This window comes from Sinohyriopsis cumingii, unplaced genomic scaffold, assembly GCF_028554795.1.
Source record: "Sinohyriopsis cumingii isolate HCF-2022 unplaced genomic scaffold, ASM2855479v2 utg001779l, whole genome shotgun sequence".
NCBI classification, from domain to species: Eukaryota; Metazoa; Mollusca; class Bivalvia; order Unionida; family Unionidae; genus Sinohyriopsis; species Sinohyriopsis cumingii.
In genome coordinates this window covers 829399-848467 of record NW_028316050.1, presented here as the reverse complement: position 1 = coordinate 848467, position 19069 = coordinate 829399, and the positions used below count along the sequence as shown (strand labels likewise).

At 36.2% G+C, this 19069-nt stretch overlaps 2 long non-coding RNA genes across 3 annotated transcripts; one reads left to right on the top strand and one right to left on the bottom strand.

Moving 5' to 3' along the window:
• Positions 1 to 1934: 1934 nt before the first annotated feature.
• On the top strand, positions 1935 to 6315 carry LOC149771559 (uncharacterized). 2 transcript variants are annotated; one of them, XR_016418218.1, is made up of 4 exons: positions 1935 to 3010; positions 3831 to 3994; positions 4797 to 4897; positions 5250 to 6315. It is a non-coding gene; the product is annotated as an uncharacterized LOC149771559 (long non-coding RNA). The 2 variants fall into 2 exon arrangements; XR_016418219.1 differs by having other exon boundaries at positions 1936 to 2956.
• Positions 5250 to 7399, bottom strand: LOC149771558 (uncharacterized). Its single transcript, XR_016418220.1, has 3 exons — positions 7350 to 7399; positions 6307 to 6461; positions 5250 to 5450 (listed from the first exon to the last, which is right to left on the bottom strand). It is a non-coding gene; the product is annotated as an uncharacterized LOC149771558 (long non-coding RNA).
• Positions 7400 to 19069: the final 11670 nt, after the last annotated feature.

Here is a 19069-nt window from a genome sequence, read left to right as displayed (position 1 = left end):
GGGCTATGTTGATTTGGGTTTTAGATGTTAATTTTCTGTGATCCAAGTATTTTTCGTCTTGTTTCAATTGCCTGTATGATATAATTTATAGTTTCTTGGTAGAGGATTCTGTCTTGTATCCCTTCTGTGTATAATAGATTGTTTTCATTGTAAAATCCATTTGTGGTTATGATTTTTTGTTTTATTTGGTCTCTGTGGAGTGAGTGTTTTGCATTCTAGTATTATGTGGGTTTTTTTTGTATCTCTTCTTTCTTTACAGATTGAACAGGGGGGAATTGATTTTATTATTTTCCTCATGTAAGCCTTTTCCCCTGTCCACCATGCATCGTGTATGTATTCTAGTATTTTACTTTGATGTTTTGGAGTTTTTATACCTGCCCAATTTTTCCAGATTTTACTCCATTGTAGGTGTAATAGTTTTACTTCTATTTTGCGTGGTTGTTTTTGATGTGTTATGTTGTGTAGTATGGTTTGGATTTTTTCCTTATTTTCCTCTTTCCATATTTCTGGTTGGTCTCTGTAAGTTTTTATTGCATTTGTTATGCGGTAACTTCCCTTTGGGGGTGCAATTTGTTTGGTGAGATTGTTATTTAGATATATGTTTAAGGAGGAAGCCAAACCAGTATATATATAGCCCTTGCCAGGGGTATGTGGGGTTTGATGTTAATTTGTTTATCCGTTCTAGATAGTTGGTTGTTTGTTTGATTCTAAGATGGGGGAGAAGAAGACCCCTTTGTGTTTTGCTTTTTTGTAGGGAGTATTTGGCAATTTTTGAAATTTTTTCATTCCAGATGTGCTTTAGTATTTTACTTTCAATTTTGTTTATGAATGTGAATTCAAAATTTGTGGTATCGAATTCATGCCATATGGAGCTATATAGATATGTTTTGGCTATTTGTATTTTTTCAATGAGGTTGTTTTGTCTGATATTCCATGTATTGATGTGTTTGTTCAGTTTTTCTGTGATTTGTCTAAGGTTTAAATATTTACTGCCTTTGCCGATGTTTACTCCTAGTACTTTGATGTGGTCCCTTATTATTTCGGGTGGCAGACCTGGACGTATGCCTTTCCACGTTCCTACGAGTAGTGCTTCTGTTTTATTTGGATTAATTTTGGAGCCAGATATAGTACCAACATTTATATATTGTTTTATAAGGTGTTGGTAAGATGTTATTGTGGTTATAAAATGGGTGCAGTCATCTGCATGTTGGTATGTTTTGCTTTCTTCTTTAAAATTCGGGGTTTTTATCCCTGTAATATTGGGGTCTGTTTGTATATTATTTCGTAATATCTCTATCCCCAGGACATAGAGCAGCATGGATAGGGGGCTACCTTGCCGTACTGATCTCTGTACTGGGAAAGGTGTTGTTCGCGCCCCATTAATTTGGATGGAAGAATTGATGCCATTGTATAGGGTGGTAACCCAGCTGCAGAAGTTCGTTCCAAAGCCAAATTTCCTTAGCACTTTTACGATGTAATTTATCTCTATTCGGTCAAAGGCTTTCTCCTGGTCGATTAGTATAATCGCCCCAGGAGTGTTTTTGTTTTCCATGTATTCTTGTGTGGCTTGTATTGATAAAATATTATTTATTAGATTTCTCCCTTTTTCGCCGCAAGTTTGGTTCGAATTAATGATTTTACCTAGTGTTTTGTTGATTCTGTTAGTGAGTATTTTGCTTAATATTTTGTAGTCTGTGTTTAGTAGTGATATGGGGCGCCAGTTTTTTAGGTCTGTACTGTCCCCTTTGTTTTTATATAGTAAAGTTATTAAACTGGCTTTCATAGATTCGGTCATTTCATGTTGCGACTGGATATTGTTGTATAGCTTGTGCAGGATTGGTGTTATGGATGTTTGGAAAGTTTTATAGAACTCTGGGGTAAGACCATCTAACCCTGGTGATTTGTTTTTACTAAGCTGATCTATGGCTTGGTTTATTTCTGTGAGGGATATAGGTTCTTCACATTGTTCTTTATCATCTTCATCTATGGTAGGTGTGGTTGTGTTGTCTAAGTATTGTTGTATTTTATGACATTCTATGTTTTGGGATTGGTATAGTTGTGTGTAGAAAGTTTTAGCATGGTTAAGGATTTGTTCTTTGGTTTCTAATGTGTTTCCTTGTTCGGTTTTTAGTTTTGTCATGTTTCTCTGCATGCCTCGCTTTATCTCTTCCTTTTTGTATATGTTTTTTCCTATCATGTATATGTCATCGAATTTCCCTGCTCTGATTTTATTTCCGTTTTGTCTAATTTTTTTATGTTTTTTAGAATTGATTCTGCTGTATTGTGTTCGTCTTCTGTATAGTGGTTTGAATTTATTATGAGCCGGTGTAGTGTTAAATTTTGACCCTCGTTGAATTCTGACCCGCCGGGTCATTTTTCAACGACCGTGATCAAAATTTCACGTTAAAATCTGACCCTTTTTTAAATGTTCTGTTAAATAACGACCCAGATGTAGTATCACATTTTGACCCTCGTTGAATTCTGACCCGGTCGGTAATTTTTCAACGTGATCAAAATTTCACGTTAAAGGCACAATAGTGCAGAGTGGCTGTAATTTTGTGAATGTTACAGATCATGTAACTAGTGAAATGTGTCGACTTATAAGCTGAAATAATTAAAAAAAAACTAGAGTTTGAGAAGATTAAATTGGGCAATTGATAAAAAAACGAGAGAAAATGAATTTTTGTGGGGACCCGCTTTAATTGAAACTTGTAGGTCACGAACTGTTACGGAAGCCTCACGTGACCACAAAAACTTATACGTCATCTTCGTCAAGTGGGCGGGTTATGAGTCACGTGGTTGTAATTTAAATATCTACTATAAACAAAAATGGCGGACACACGTGAGAGTCAAAAACGTAAAGGTCGTCCGCTCTTGTCGCTTTCCGGGAAGAAACCGAACGGGACTTATCAAGGATTCGTCTTGGGGACCAGTTTGTTCAATGGAGAGCATTGATGTAAGAGTTAGGACTGGCATTAGACACTGAAATGGTGAAGTTGTTGTTGGACAGGTAGGGGTCTGTGTTATATGATAGTGATACACCCCCAGAATCAAGTGCCTTTGATGTCTATGTATAAGTGTTCTCCATTTTTCAATATCTTGTTCCTAATGTATGTTTGAAAGCACACTGTTTTATTAATACAATGTTTGCACAAGGACTTGCTTTGTAATATTCCCAAAATAGATGTGATCGGCTGATCAATATTTCACTCGGTGACTGTATTGTATGTTGGGGTGGAATATATTTTTTTATTTTTTATAACAGCGTGCTCATAAAGGTCATTTTGTACACCGGTCAATTATCTTCGTGAGACAGGTTTTTTAAATTCAGCGAGGGAACTTAGATAAATTTACAAGCGTTATCAATATTTATATCATCTCTATCCCTCTCTCTCTCTCTCTCTCTCTCTCTCTCTCACACACACACACACACACACCTTAGGTTAATGTGACATGCACATTACTTGCATAAAAGTTTAATAAGCTTGTCATGTAAACGTGATGGAACAAATAATAATATTTTATTGTACATCTTTCAACTACTAGTAAATCTATTATAAAGCACTCTATTGACTACAATTACAAAAGGATATCTAGTCATGATAGGAAAGGATGTTGTAGTGCTACCAGAATATATGGCTGGCAGATTGTTATCAGTTAAAGTTATGAGTTGCAGTCAAGCTAGTTTTACTGATGTGATTTTTTTTACAGATCTATAATGTATTCTTACTTAAATGAAGTATTTCAGTTCTAATTGTTTAACACAGTGCACAGAAACAGATTTAAAACATAACTTATAATACAAATGAATATTTAATTCATATTTTTAGTTACAAAGTTACAAAGAATATAGCAAAAGATGAACCCAAGCATACAGAACTGATGGCCAGTACATTTTCATGCTTCACATCAACACCTGCCAAGTGCTTTTGCAACATACTGAGAGAATGAAGACACCTTCAGTATCTGAAGTATTTGCTACTGAATCAGGAAGGTAAAAATGACAAATTTCTTGCAGATTTTTTGTGTGTGTGGGTGGGGGTTGTCTTACAATTGTCATTCTGCTGAAAGCAATGATGTAACAAATCCAACACTGATAAAGGACATTATTATAACTACCAGCATGTTGAGTTCCCACTTCATGCTTTTCTTAGTTTGAGTCTGAGTTCTAAAAAAGCCTTTAATTTCGCTTTCTCAGAAGTGGGGTTGGGTATTTCAACTCTGCCACTTGATGCATAGAAAAAGGCATAATTTGAACTGTCATTGTTTTGGTTATGCAAAAAAGTTCCAGTATACTGTGCTGGCTAACCCAAAAATCACAGCTGTTTTTTCCCCGCACTCAATACTTAGAGGACCAGTGATTGTATATTGAAATTGTGTCTACATGCCTCATATGTTTTCTTTATGCCATTTGCCATTTATACATGTATCTATGTCCCACATGCAGTTCTTGCTAACACCCTCTTCCCATCTATCCACTTAGCTCATGATGAATGCACATAAGACAAATTTAATTTAAAAACAAAATACTAAGATAACAGTTGAAGTTTTTTTTTGGAAACCACTGGCAGTTCATTAGACCTTTATTCATTAGGACTGGTGATATAACTTATTTGGGATTTAATTTTCAATACTGTAAGTTCTTTTTAAATTTCATTTTTTATTCTTGGGAATTAAATGACTTGTTGGTTTTCACTCTTTACTGTTATAAAACTTTTGGAATTGAAAAGCTGTTTCTGTTTTGATGATTGCTCTTCATGCATTTTTAACTTTATTTTATCTACCTACTTTTCAAGGTTGCCAACAAATGGATAATATGGCTTTATTACAATGGTCCCAGGACATGAACCAGTTTTGGTTTTCATGCAAGATTGCTAGCAGCTATGGACAATTTTTTGTGAGTTTTCAGTCCTTTTATTTGAAACATATATGTAAACATTTGCTATTGTATACTTTTGTATGAAATCAAAATTACAGTGCATAATACTTATCTTCTGATTTCTTTTAATGTATATTTTATCCATATATATATTCATCACCAAATCTTCTAGGTATGTAGTTTATTAAAAGCAATTTATTTGAAATGTCAGAGTAATGAGGAATATTGAAGGAACAATGATCTGAGCAAAATTTAAATCCTGCTACGTTAACTATTAGCCAGTTCTACAATGTAGCTTTTGCTTTATGATCACCATGACGAAAGAGACCAGCTTTAGGTGCTAAAGGTATTGATTGTGGCATTCTTTCAGAGTATCTTGAGAAGTGTCCTACATCACATCACCAATACACATGAGTAGAGCCTCTCACATGGCCAAGGCATTAATAAATGTCTTCATGAACCTTACCTGGAGAATGGAGAGTGGACAAAGCCTTGGCTTGATGAAGTTGATCCCAAGAAGGAAGCCAAAGTGCTGAAAACCTTGGCACAGGTGCTCTTGGACCAAAGGTTCCTAAACAGTGGGTATTACTTAAATTTCAGGTATGCCATTTCAGGATTGCAACAACTGCATGGTATTTAAAAGCAAAATGTGAAAACCACTTTAGATATTTTTATTCTCAACTAAATAATAAATTACTGTATATATTTACCTTTGAAGATCTGAATAAGTTAGAATTCATAAGATGTGTGCACATGATACATGTATAGTGACTCTCCTTCTCAAGTCTTTGGTAATTTCAGGTATAATACATGCACATCAGGTATAAACAATTCCATGACACTCTATCATTAAACACTTAAGTAAAGATTTTATGTATGCAAAAATTACCAACAGTAATGATTATTTAACAATTGTATTAATCTGTTAGCAGATTACAAATAACACATGTTACAAGATACATGTTTTCGATAATTGCTGAAGCACTACTGAGCTTGAAAGTTTTTCATCAGCAGATCATGATGTACAGTGCCAAGAGATTTTCATACATCCCTCCTGTGTACAGGATTAGGAATGAGCTAACTGCTTTGGATCACAATATCCATAGTGGCTGAGGTGTAATGAGAAACAAAGAAGGGGAGATAGTGTAAGCTTGTTTCACTACAGGAAATTAGAAATAATTTTATATATTGATTGTACATTATGATCCCTACCTGGAGATCAGACGAATGGAATATTATTCACATGTACAAGTCATGAAAACTTTGTATTAGATACAAATCATTTTGCAACAATCAGCACACATTTATATATGTGGTAAGGAATCTTAATATTTTCATGCATACAGAGTCTTTGCCAAGTTACTTAGTACCAAACATTTTTCAATATCTATCAATACTTGTTTTGCAAGATATAAATAAACAATTACCCTCATTCTTGTCTGCCTTGTCTGAACTATGTGTAGAGCTTGGTCAGCTCAGTTTTTAGGCTGCACAGCATGTCTTCCTCCTCTCCCCCATCTGGTTCTTCAACTTCTTGCTCCATATCTCATCCGTCCTCTCCCTCTTCCTCTTAAAGGTCGCTCTAAAATTGAGCATGAAAGTGAGCTGATTTAAGTCTATCTAATGAATTTTAATATGTAAAAGTATTTCATAATTTGACAACTAATATATTCATGATTACTTATCAAATTTATAGGAATATAGTGCTAACTTTGGATCAAAATTTAATACATGAGAGGTTGTGATTTGATGGAAGTTTTTTTGGGCTGGATCAGGTCAAGTGTTGTGTGGGGTGGGGATCCAAAATTTAAAAAGGGCCCCTACTTTCCTCGAATGGGCACCAAAGCAAAGTCTGTGTGTCTATTTACTCAGTGTGCATAATACCCAATAAACATGTGCAAGAATAAAGCTGTGGTCAAACTTCAACTGACAAGTGACTGTACGTTTGTGTGTGTGTGTGTACTTTTTTATGATCTGGCCCCGAATTTTGAACCTGGATTCCATATTCTAGTCGCAGATTTTTTTTAAAAAAAGCTTATTTAAAACCTTGTGTTATGTAAAGTAGTAACTTGGAGAAGCACACAAATTCTTTTCCGCTTTGTTTGAAACGTCAGAAAGATGGATGTTAGGGGTCCACTGGTGACAATCTGGTTAGAATTTATAAATTGATGAATGAAATTACTCAGTTTTTGAGCATTTTTAAATATCCTGATGCTTTTCATTTATAAAAGTGAGTGGTGGGGACGTGAGGGAGTACGAATTTTACTGGGCAAGAAATAGAGTGAGTACCTGTGGGTTTTTGCAATACTGTACAGAACACGTCGATTTAAATTATTCTCGTACCACAAAAACTTTGAAATATAATTATAAAAGTAGTTCTACATATATTTCATTGTTTCCTCTCAAAATTATAATTAGAAAGGACAAGGATAAGAAGAAAAGAACGAGATCAGAAGGAGATCGTACTCACCGTTGTTGACATTATGGGCGGTCTCGAAGCGTGCTTGTGTTTTACGTCATCATCTTCAGTGTTTACAATGTGGCCTATAATTATGCAAATTTCGGTCACCGGAATTGTGTGTGTTATTCATTCGGGATCTGCCGATCACTGCCCAGCGAGATTTCAACATGGAGACGATATATTCGTTATTCTACGTACGAAGATTTCAGAGAGCTTGTATTTCATAACGAGAACCCCTACGTACTTTATATTACCCCAGAATTGCCTTTTAAATAGTATTTAATCAGTTGATATACATAAATGTCCCAACATTTTTGCAAGAAAATTCACCCTCAGCTGCACTATTGTGCCTTTAAAAACTGACCCTTTTTTAATGTCCTGTTAAATAACGACCCGTTCAGGTGAAATTATGACCTTAGGGTAAAATGTTCTGTTATCAAAACTCAACGTTGATTTTTTAACCTCACTGAGCTGTGTCTTTCTTAATTTTCTTTTTTTCTTTAGCAGCAGAGAGGGTGAACAGACCACTTAGGGGAATGGTCACCCTTGTGTTTTACCAAAAAAAAATAGTGACCCTTCATAGAGGTCAATTACCACGTCTACGATTATTGTTTGTCCCAAACAGAATTGTAGACGAGCCCTCTCTGCTGCTATCAGTCTTGGGAATCATCATCTGAATCATGGGAATCTTCATCTGTTTCATCTTCATCTGAATCTTCGGAATTTGTTCTATGTTTCAAGTAATATTCAAGTTCTGATGGTGGTTTTTCTATTTTGGGATTTATGTTTTTTCTGTGTTTATAATATATCATCAAACTTCTGTATTCCTCTTCTGCTGATATTAATTAAATTATTATGTTATAATAAAATGGTACATCCAGAATCTCATACTGCAAGAACAGCTCGAGAACGATTAGAAGCAATTAAAAAATTTCTTCCTGTCAGAGACTCATTTAGAAAAAATCTGCAAGCGCAGCAAGAAGCAAAAGTTGAGTATGAAGAGGACACTAAAAAACTATTTAAACCCGTCACTGCAGCTACTGAACAAGTTACAACTGTCATCAAAGAAGATCTTCTTCCGGTATAAAAAAAAATAGCAAGAAGAACTAAACAGACAAGGGAGATTTTACGAGACCTTCCAACTGGCATAGCTGCAGCTCTGCCTCCACGTGTTGATGAGGAAATACGTGAAGGTATTAAAGAACTTCGTACTGAAGTCGCCGATGTGAGAAAAAAACTTGCATCTGAACCCAAAACAGCAGAAGAAAACGTAGAATTAATTGCAAAATTTAACGAAGGAGTTGTTGAGGAAATTAGAAAAACTGAAAGAGAGAGATTACCTGAGATGATATCAAAAAATATATCTAATAAATCTAATTTTTTAAAACCCGGTCATGAAAAAACAAGTGATGATAATTTCATTAAATGGATATATCGCGTATATTACAACAGAAAACAAGCTAGAGGTCAAGAATTTAAAAGACTTAAAGAAGAAGTAAAAAGACTTTATAGAGAGAGACGGGAACAACCAGAACAAGGAGAGTCCTAAGAGTATCAGCTTCCTCCACCTCTGCAACAAATAGAACAACAACAATCTTCTTCGCCACAGCAAAGGTTGAAGTCGGAAATTAAAAAGGCTAAAGAGTCACTTAAATCACCCTCCTCGAAGAAAATTTCTGCACCGAAAATGACATTTACATCGACAGGTTCACCACATGGATTTCGAGAAGGTTCACCCCCGGACACCACTGAAGTACTTACTCCGGTAATGCAACCACCAGTATTTAAAACACCTCAAGATGAACCTAAAACAGGATCTGGTTTATGTCCTGATAATATCATCAATGACGTGTCACGGTTAGAAGTTCTCATAGGAGGAAAACGAGCTGGAAATAATTCACCAGAAATAACCAATGAAGCAGCTGATATTTGTCGGCGACTATTTCAAGGTGGTATCATGGATATCGGCGTTTACCGAGAACTTATTGATGAGCTCGTTGATGACTAGTTGTTAGATAAATGGTAAATAAAATAAGATGATTGTGCATGATAATCATCGTAAACCCACACAGGTTAGAGCGGTAAACTCACGATTACCAATCTATAGTGTTATTTACGGAAATGGACTTGGTGATGTCATTCGGGGATTATTCACGAGGATAGCTCCAAAAGTAGCACCCGTCGCAAAACAATTATCGATGAAGGCTATTGATATTGTTCGTGATAAAGCTCCTGGTGCAATTGTCAATGTTGCTGGTAAGGCGTTCTCGGCGATCAAAGAAAGATTAGCACGATTATTGCGACGAAAACAACAACCACCGGTGAAACTGGCAAGTACTGAGGTGATGCCTGCAGATGTCAGTAAAATAATAAATCAGGCTGCAAATCAAAAACTAGCGGCGATATCTGAAGAAGCGGAAAAAAATATAACAGCAAATTTAATAGCAGGGGGCGGTCTTCGTCGACGATGATCATCATTTGGAAAAATGGTAACTATAATAAAATGTTCAGGCGCGAATCAGACCCAGCATTTGATATGGAGGCACCTGTCCTTAAGTACGAGTCAGTACGTGATTATCAGTTTTATTCTTATGACGCAAGACAACCAAATCATCCGGGGAGAATCGAATTACAGGTTCATGATACAAGTAGATATTTCTTGCCCGCTGAGGCGTTTATTGAAGTAGAAGGTAGACTTGTAACGAATGTTGTAGCTAATACGCCATATGGTGCTAATTTGCGTGTTGGTTTTGTCAACAACGGGATCATGGCGTTGTTTGATAGCGCCACATACATGATTGATGGAAAAAATATTGAATCAGTTCAGAAGGATGTTGATGTTGCTACAACAATAATTGGTCTAGCGAGATATTCTGACGACTTTACAAGATCAGCCGGTCCAACAATGATGTTTGCCAAGGATATTACCAACAACGCTGATCATGTTCAATATACTAAAATACGGACACCACAAAATACTGCGGTTAATCCACAACCAGTTGATTTTGAGCACGCAGACAGACCAGCTGCTGAGTTTGATATTGTAGGAAGCGTTAATGCGACTTACAACCTAGGATTTGCAACACGCCGAGCAGCGCTGTCGGGAGATGATAGAAATTTTTCGTGTGCAATTCCATTATCACACATCTTTGGATTTTGCAGAAATGTTAGAAAAGTCATCTTTGGAGCTAAACACACAATTGTGTTCGTAAGAAAAGGTAATGATAATGATGCAATCTGGCGAGGTGCTGGTGTTGCCGAGGGTAAAGTAAATATACCAAAACTTTCATTGTGGATGCCAGTAATGACTCCATCTATTACTGAGGAACAAAAATTACTATCTTTTATGGATCAAGGCGGTAAATCATTGCTATCATGGTTAACAGTAACCACAGATGCTGCTCAAAGCGATATTAATGGTTTATTTACATGGCATATAGCATCACAACAGGGTGTTTCTGCACCACGACATATTTTTATTGCACTACAAGATAATGCTCGGACGAATAATCAACAACGTTCACATATGATATTTGACAACCTTGGAGTTAGTGAAGTTTCTTTACGGATAAATGGACATCAAGAACCATCCGAGGATATATTGTTAAATTATGCACAAAATCATGTAGCGCGCGCATATCATCGTTTAATGTCATTCATGGGACGTGATCAAAATATAGATACCGGGTTGCAAATATCACAACTAGATTTTACAGGTCTATATCCGATTTATTATTTTTCACTAGAACATCTTGATTTATCCAAACAATCTGTTGTTGATATACACTTTCGAGCTCGTGTTAATGCCCTGCCAGAAATCGCGGCTGGTCCACCAGTTGTTTATGGTCCTTACAGAGCGATCGCGGTCATACTTAGCGACAAGGCCATGTTACTTGAAGGTGGCAGTGGTCGAATGAGGGTCGTTGATGCACCGGTGGAAAATCTTTAATCGTGCTATTTAGAAAAATATATTTTATATAAAAATGTCGTATAGTAATGTTAATGTTACTCTGACCCCGGGTCAGGTAAAAAAGCTTCAATCAAAAACCGCCAACAAATGCGGAACTAAAATATCACTAAAACGAGATCATATTAGTGGTGGTCCAAACAAATTATCGTTGACAAATAATCAGATTAAACATTTCAATAAAGCCCTAGAATCAAAAACTGGAGTTCAATTTCATCTCTCCCCGAGCGCCATCAAAGACATGGTTAAAACGGGTGGTATATTTCCACTACTTGCGGCCATTCCGGCATTAATAGCTGCAGCTGCTCCAGCCGTAGCAAAAGCGGCCGCGTTAGGTGCTGTTGGAACAGCCGCTGGAATGGCACTAAAGAAAGCAACAGGGCAGGGATACAAAAAAAAGGGGCGCGGTCTAAGATTACCGGGATCTCGTTGGGGGAGAGGCCTAAGGCTTCCAGGATCATTTCGTTAGATGCTCCAGCATCAAATTTTGATTTACTTGATGCTGCTAAAAAATTAAAAATATCCGCCTTTAGAGGTGTTTTTATGCGAGATCAATTACCGAAACAACCAAACAAACAAGAAACAGGTATTATTAATCTTGACAAACGTTCCGGACCCGGTACTCATTGGGTATCATACGCGGTTGATCCGCGTGGAATTGTTTATTTTGATTCGTACGGGTTAGCTCCACCTGTTGAATTTATCAAGTATGTCGCACCACTCCACGCAACAACTAGAGGTTCCAAAGTTTGGTATTCAACGCTACCCACACAAACAATGACAGATCCGCCAATATGCGGCCGTGAAGTAATTAATGTACTCGATGCTATATCAAAATCATCCAGGCCACCACATAAAGTCGTGCACGATTATACAAGCAACCGATATGTTGCGCGTAAAGCATTTTAAACAACGGATCTTATTATAATGGTTGATATTTACGGAAGATCTTCTTCACGCGTTAAGAAAAAGCTCGGCGACGTTGATCTGTCGAAGTATGTGACTAAGGATGACCTCGCTGATATCATGAACCTGGCTGGAGTTGACCCAGATGAAGTTGTTATTTTTCAGGATCGATATGGTAAACTAAAAACCAGCAATATCAAATGGAATGATATAGTCCGGCGAGTACTCGGTGCAGTTACAGATAATATTCCCGTGTTTACTGACGGTGGTAGAATCAGAGATTCAAGTATGTCACTTAAAACCATCAGAGATGAAATTGCAAAAAGTGTTGCTAATCGCGTGAGAAACACCGGTGACACAATGATGGGTGAACTTAGCATGAACGGGAACAAAATAGTAGTTTTAAGAGATCCAACATCTGACGAAGACGCAGCAACAAAAAAATACGTCGACGTCAACTATGGCACCGTAGACGGTAAATTATCCACGTTACGGGCCGAATATGATGTTCACGTGGGCGCTTTTGGAAGATTTCGAAGAAATTTTCAAAAAACCGATGAATCTATAGATAAATTCTTCGGTACTCCACGCGCCATTGACATGAAACTCGTTGATATCAAAAATAACCTAGACACGATCAAACAAACACAGCAAGACGTCGTAGAGGGAATTCCTGAGATTGTCAGTAAAACCAATTTGATTAAAATTTCAGCTGGAATAACTCCCGGGCATATTACAAACATCGTATGCACGGTATCATCGGGATTTGCAACATGGTCAAAACAAAATAATACCATCAAATATACCGCAACAAACACTGGCGTGTACAGGTTGTCTGTGTTCAGTGCTGCAAAATTTGAAATATTTACAACGTTTCCATGGCGTCATTCCACAGACAGGTTTTCCGGGGTTGTATCTGTTGTATTAAATATCGGAACCGAAGAAATATTTATTCTGGAAGCAGCTGATAAGAAATTAACCGCAACATCCTTCTGGTGGTGTTTGGAATTTGTAGCTGAAACACCTCAATTGGTTACGGCATAAAAATATATATGGACGGTGCACAATACAGATACAATCAAGCGCGTGAATGGCAGGCGACGCTAAAAGATCAAGTCGATCAATATACAGTAAAAGTAAAAAAATATCGACGACGATTGGTTATCGTTGATGTGATTGTTTATTCAGTATCCGCTGTTGTTGCTGGAACCGGTGTAATATTATCAGCGTTGACAACGATGGCACCAGTAGCTGTAACTATCTGTATTTCAGCAGCAACAACTATTGCAGGTGTGCTTGGTATCATCACAAAAAAAATATGTACTTGTACGAACGAAAAATTATCCGATTACAAAATAAAATTACATACAGCGACGGTAGCATACTCGAAATTATCCTCGTTGTTATCAGCGAGTCTCAGTGATGGAATTATATCTGATTTCGAATTTTCAATGATGACCAAAATATACGATGAAGGTATTAAAGATACAAGTATCAATAATGACAGAATTACTCCAGCAGATCGTGACCAACACAACTCCGCCAAAGATAACGATGATCTCGGTAAGTTCAACTAATCCTGAATTTAGTGTTAATTTTCCTATTGCAATTCCAGTAAAAGAAATAGCACTAGCACAATTACGAGTATATTACAGCTGGCCAAATATCAGATCAAAATCATTTAATGGTACACCAGCAAATAATTCGCTTGTATTTACTAACAAGAACAAACCCGATGGAACACCTGACTGGGTTGTTGTTGGAATACCAACCGGCAGTTACCAGATTGAAGAGATCGGTGAGGAATTTGCGCGTAGAATAAAATCAATAACGGGAAAAGAATCAAAAATATCAATAAACGTTCATGAGCCGACGTTGTCCTCGACGGTTGAAATAAACTCGCCTGATTATGCCGTTGATATTTATCAATCTTCAATCAGATCCGTGCTAGGATGGCCTGAAATATCACCACCGATAACACCGATACCACCAGAACCGAAAAAGTCTGATTATGTCACGGATAGACAATTATATCATCAAATTTATCCATCATACGAGGTGTTACTAAGTATTTTAAAAAGTAAATCGATGCTTGGCGAGTTTTACTTTCGCGAAGATATTGAGATATGGTCTTTTATAAATCAGGGGGAGTGGGGATATGATGTGAGGTTTGATCGGAGTGATATTATTGCATATTTTCAGGAAATCAATCAAGAGTGTAAAAAACAACTAGATCAACTAAATCAATATTTTAACGAACATATTTTTGACATATCAGCGTCATCGCGTGAAAAAATCATCACGCGTGTGGAAAGATTAAATCGGCTTATATCAGACATGGAATATTTTAATAACCGAATAGTTCAGGCGATGGTTAGTCTTTTAAAATCACCTAAAAATTCTGATGCAAAGGCGTGGTTAGAAAAATATAAAATAACAGAAGCCGATGTACCAAATTATAAATTTCCCGGGTATAGTGTAACCGAGTTAAGAAAATCTGTCAGTGATGTCATTGATGAGTTTTTTCCTAAAATACTCGATGCATGGAGAAAATTAATTCCGCCTTCAACTGTTCTCAGATATGATAATGATCCACACGGCGGTGGAAGGCACGTATCTCCGCGGATCGTTAATATAACACCGACGGTCGCGGTCAATCTGGTTTGTGACGTAATCGATGGCAGCTATCAAATAGATCTCGGAAGATCAAATCAGGCTCAACAAGGATACATCCTATACACGTTCACACCACAAGTTCCCCCTGGAAATTTAATCGTGCAAGAACCAACTAATCCCGTGTATTTGCGGTGTCACAATAATATGTTAACACGAATCAATTTTAAACTCACAGACCACCTTAATCGCTTGATTGACATACGTGAAGAAGAGCTTGTAATAAATCTGTATGTAAAGTCGTAAGGACTTCCGTCGTAAAGACTTCCGTCTTAAGGATTCCTGTCTAAGGACTTTTGTCGTAGATCTTCAGAATCAAATTCGATCAACTTAAAAAAATATTTTATTATTACTAGCACAAATTTGTGTTTGGTACAAATTAATCGGCCCAGGCAACTAAAAAAGCTAGTCGATGAAAGTAAAATTAAAATTTCTATCACAAAAAAAAACAATATTTATTAATTTTCCTGATTTTTACTGAAATTGTACAAATTACTTGATTTTGACTACCAACTACCCCCTCAGAAACATAAAAATGCACGAACTACTTGATTTTGACTACCAACTACCCCCTCAGAAACATAAAAATGCACGAACTACTTGATTTTGACTACCAACTACCCCGTCAAAATCAAGAAAGTTCTAACCTTGTCAAATTGTTCCTAACAAATTTTATTTATTATAAATTAATTTTATTTATTAATAATATTATTTTTACTGAGATTTTTATTTTTTTTTTACTAAAATACAACGAAATTGCTCAATTTTCCTGATTTTGACTACCAACTACCCCGTCAGAAATCAAGTAGTTCGTGCATTTTTCTTTAATTTTGACTACCAACTACCCCGTCAAAATCAAGTAGTTCGTGCATTTTTCTTGATTTTAGTAAAAAAAAAAATAAATTAATTCAGTAAAAATAATATTATTAATAAATAAAATTTATTAGGAACAAATTTGACAAGGTTAGAACTTTCTTGATTTTGACTACCAATACACGTGGTCAGCGTTGACTTGGACCCCAGTTACCAAAACTTTCATTTTCATTATCACCAGTAACGAGGTTACCTTGGATCGTTTCACCAGTAACGGGGTTACCTTGGATCGTTTCACGATCTAACATTATTTTTCTTAATAGTCTTATGCGAGTACTAATCGTTTTCTTTGCCTCATACTCGTGGGATAATAACGACTTAATTCTTTCTACGGCGGTAGAAAGAGGAACGAACTCCTTCACATGATCATCTTCTACGGTAGCTAGCGACTGAAACATTGCCGATTGAATCCGTTTCATGAGCCTGTATTCAGATGATAGTGTGTGTGTCCCCATGGTTTTACGTTCTTGTAAAATCTCAAAGTCAGAAACTATTTTTTCAGGATTAAGTTCATCAGATATATTAATTCCATCTTTTTTTAATTTTTTAATAGCGACAATTACATCATTGATATTTTCATGGTTCATTATATAATATATAAATCTTTAAAATAAAAAAAATATCCCTAGAACACCTATCGAGTGTATTAGCGAGTTCGTCGGGATGTTTCAGGGACAGCACAACATATACAATGAATGAAGAGCTCCTATCGAGTGTATTAGCGAGCTCAGATTATGAATGAAGAGCCCCTATCGAGTGTATTAGCGAGCTCAGATTATGAATGAAGTACAAACATATAACTTAACTAAGGAAATGGATATATACAATGAAATGGTTATATACAATGAATGAAGAGCCCCTATCGAGTGTATTAGCGAGCTCAGATTATGCTTGGACGGCACAAACATATAACTTAACTAAGGAAATGGATATATACAATGAAATGAATGATATACAATGAAATGGTTATATACAATGAATGAAGAGCCCCTATCGAGTGTATTAGCGAGCTCAGATTATGAATGAAGTACAAACATATAACTTAACTAAGGACAGTACAAACATATACGCTCAGCAAAATCACACCCACAATAATTAATCCAGTGGGTGATACGAAAATATGTATCAACCACAAGTCAATATTGTGGTTTGTGAATTTGCTGAGCGGAGGGGTTCTTGCGGTTCCCCCCACTATTATAAAAATCGCAATTATGCGCACCACCGACAAATTGTCAGCCATGGGGGTTTGATCCTGGACCGCGAGCGCCACAGTCCAATACCATACTGATCGAGCTATCAAACATTGTTACGAACATATGTTTCGGAAGTTAATATATAGCTAGCTATATAGCTAAGGAACCAATATTTACACTAAACAGCGGTTTCTGAATAATAACAGTTTCTGTATTTATAACAGTTTCTGTATTTGTAGCGGTTTCTGTATTTATAACAGTTTCTGTATTTATAACAGTTTCTGTATTTATAACAGTTTCTGAATAATAGTTTCTGTATTTGTAGCTGGTTTCCTAAGCAGACCGAAAATCAATAATAACAGTAGCATTAATGCACCAGTCAAAGAACTTTCCAGAATTGTAAGTTCAGTGAACACACAACTGCAGGTCAATTACAATGAGTAACGGTTTCTGTTTCACACACAACTTCCTACGGATCAATAATATTATCATGTGTTGTATGATGGGAAAATATTTAAAAACCATAAATAATACTTATGAGTCTAATGAGTTAGGTTCGTCGGCACTATACGATGTAATTAGTTAAACTGACTAATTACGATCATAAAAAACCAACCATCTACGAAGAAAACTATATATTACAAAGTAATCTCCCCTTAAATCAAAAATTCAGTAGTGTATGGAGGACCTCTGTGACATAAATTAAAAAAATTAATTCAATGTGGTGATGATAGTTAATAATGTGGTGATGATAGTTAATAATGTGGTGATGATAGTTATTGATACTGAAATGTAATTTTCTGCTTATATTTTTTCGAGAGAGCAGATCTGGTTATATTATCTGCCACTCTTTGTACTGAACGCGAGTGAATATCAAAATATGTCGCAGCTGAACGCATCGAACGAAACATAATTTCTTTACCGGTTTCTATGTTTGTAGAAATTACCGCCCTCTTTCCGATTGTCTTACATCTTCCTGTATTACCGCGTGTATTATTCTCGCTGTGAGAGATAGCTTGTAAATTGGATAAATTATTGTTTTGAGTGTCCCCGTCAATATGATCAATAACAAGACCATCATTGATCACTCCGAAGAAACATTCATACGTAAATCTATGACACAAATAATGTTTCTTCCCAACTGTAAATCTAAGATAACCAACATTATTAATACAACCAACTGGTCTCTTCCACTTGCGGTGTCTGATGATACCATTAATATTTGATTCATAGTTTGTTATGACAGGATGTGGGACAAATATATTTTGCTCCATTATAATAATATTATATGTTTAAATCATTGTTTGTCTGAAATCTTGATATATAATCCTTCACGGATTTTATAGCGTTTTCACCGCTATTATTTTTTTTGTCATGATATCTTTTAAGCTCTCTGAACCGTTTCCCGCCACACTTTCCACATAATTCTGTCTTTCCTCGCACTCCAATACCACACCGTAGACATGGTATTGGTCCTAGACTTCCTCGTCGTATGTTTTGTGAGTGCATCCAACAAAATTCCTTTCTACAGGATTTGTTGCATCGATTTACTGAGCCGATCATCAACCATCTACATTGGGACATTGTATATATATATATAATTTTCTTTATTTAAATATTTGTTTTAATTATATGAACGAGTTTGAGAGATTATCCCAAACTAGGCCTGTTAAGTATAAATTCAACCTTGACAGATTATCTTCTGACTTGCCAGTACGAGATCTGGTTGATCCGAAAAATAAAAGTTTGATCTCGAAAATTCATGACGCTAAGAAAGAATTTTACACGGATGGTGCATCTCATACATGGTCAACGTTCAAGATTATACGCAACACTGTCACGGACGCCACAATGAACGACAAGCGAGCGGCAACTATCATTAACTACATCGCTGAATACGAGGGCAATCAAAAATATTTCTTCAGAGTAAAATTTATTGTATTAACAGAAACAGATAGTTGGATTATCCGTGACAAATATGATCCTGTCCTTGGTAATAATAAAACTCATATTAAGTAAAAATTCCAGACCGGGTCTACTGACAGGTATTGATAAACCGTATTATGAAGGAGCGTATCCTGTAACAGCAGTTATTTATGGAATTTATGAGATAAATA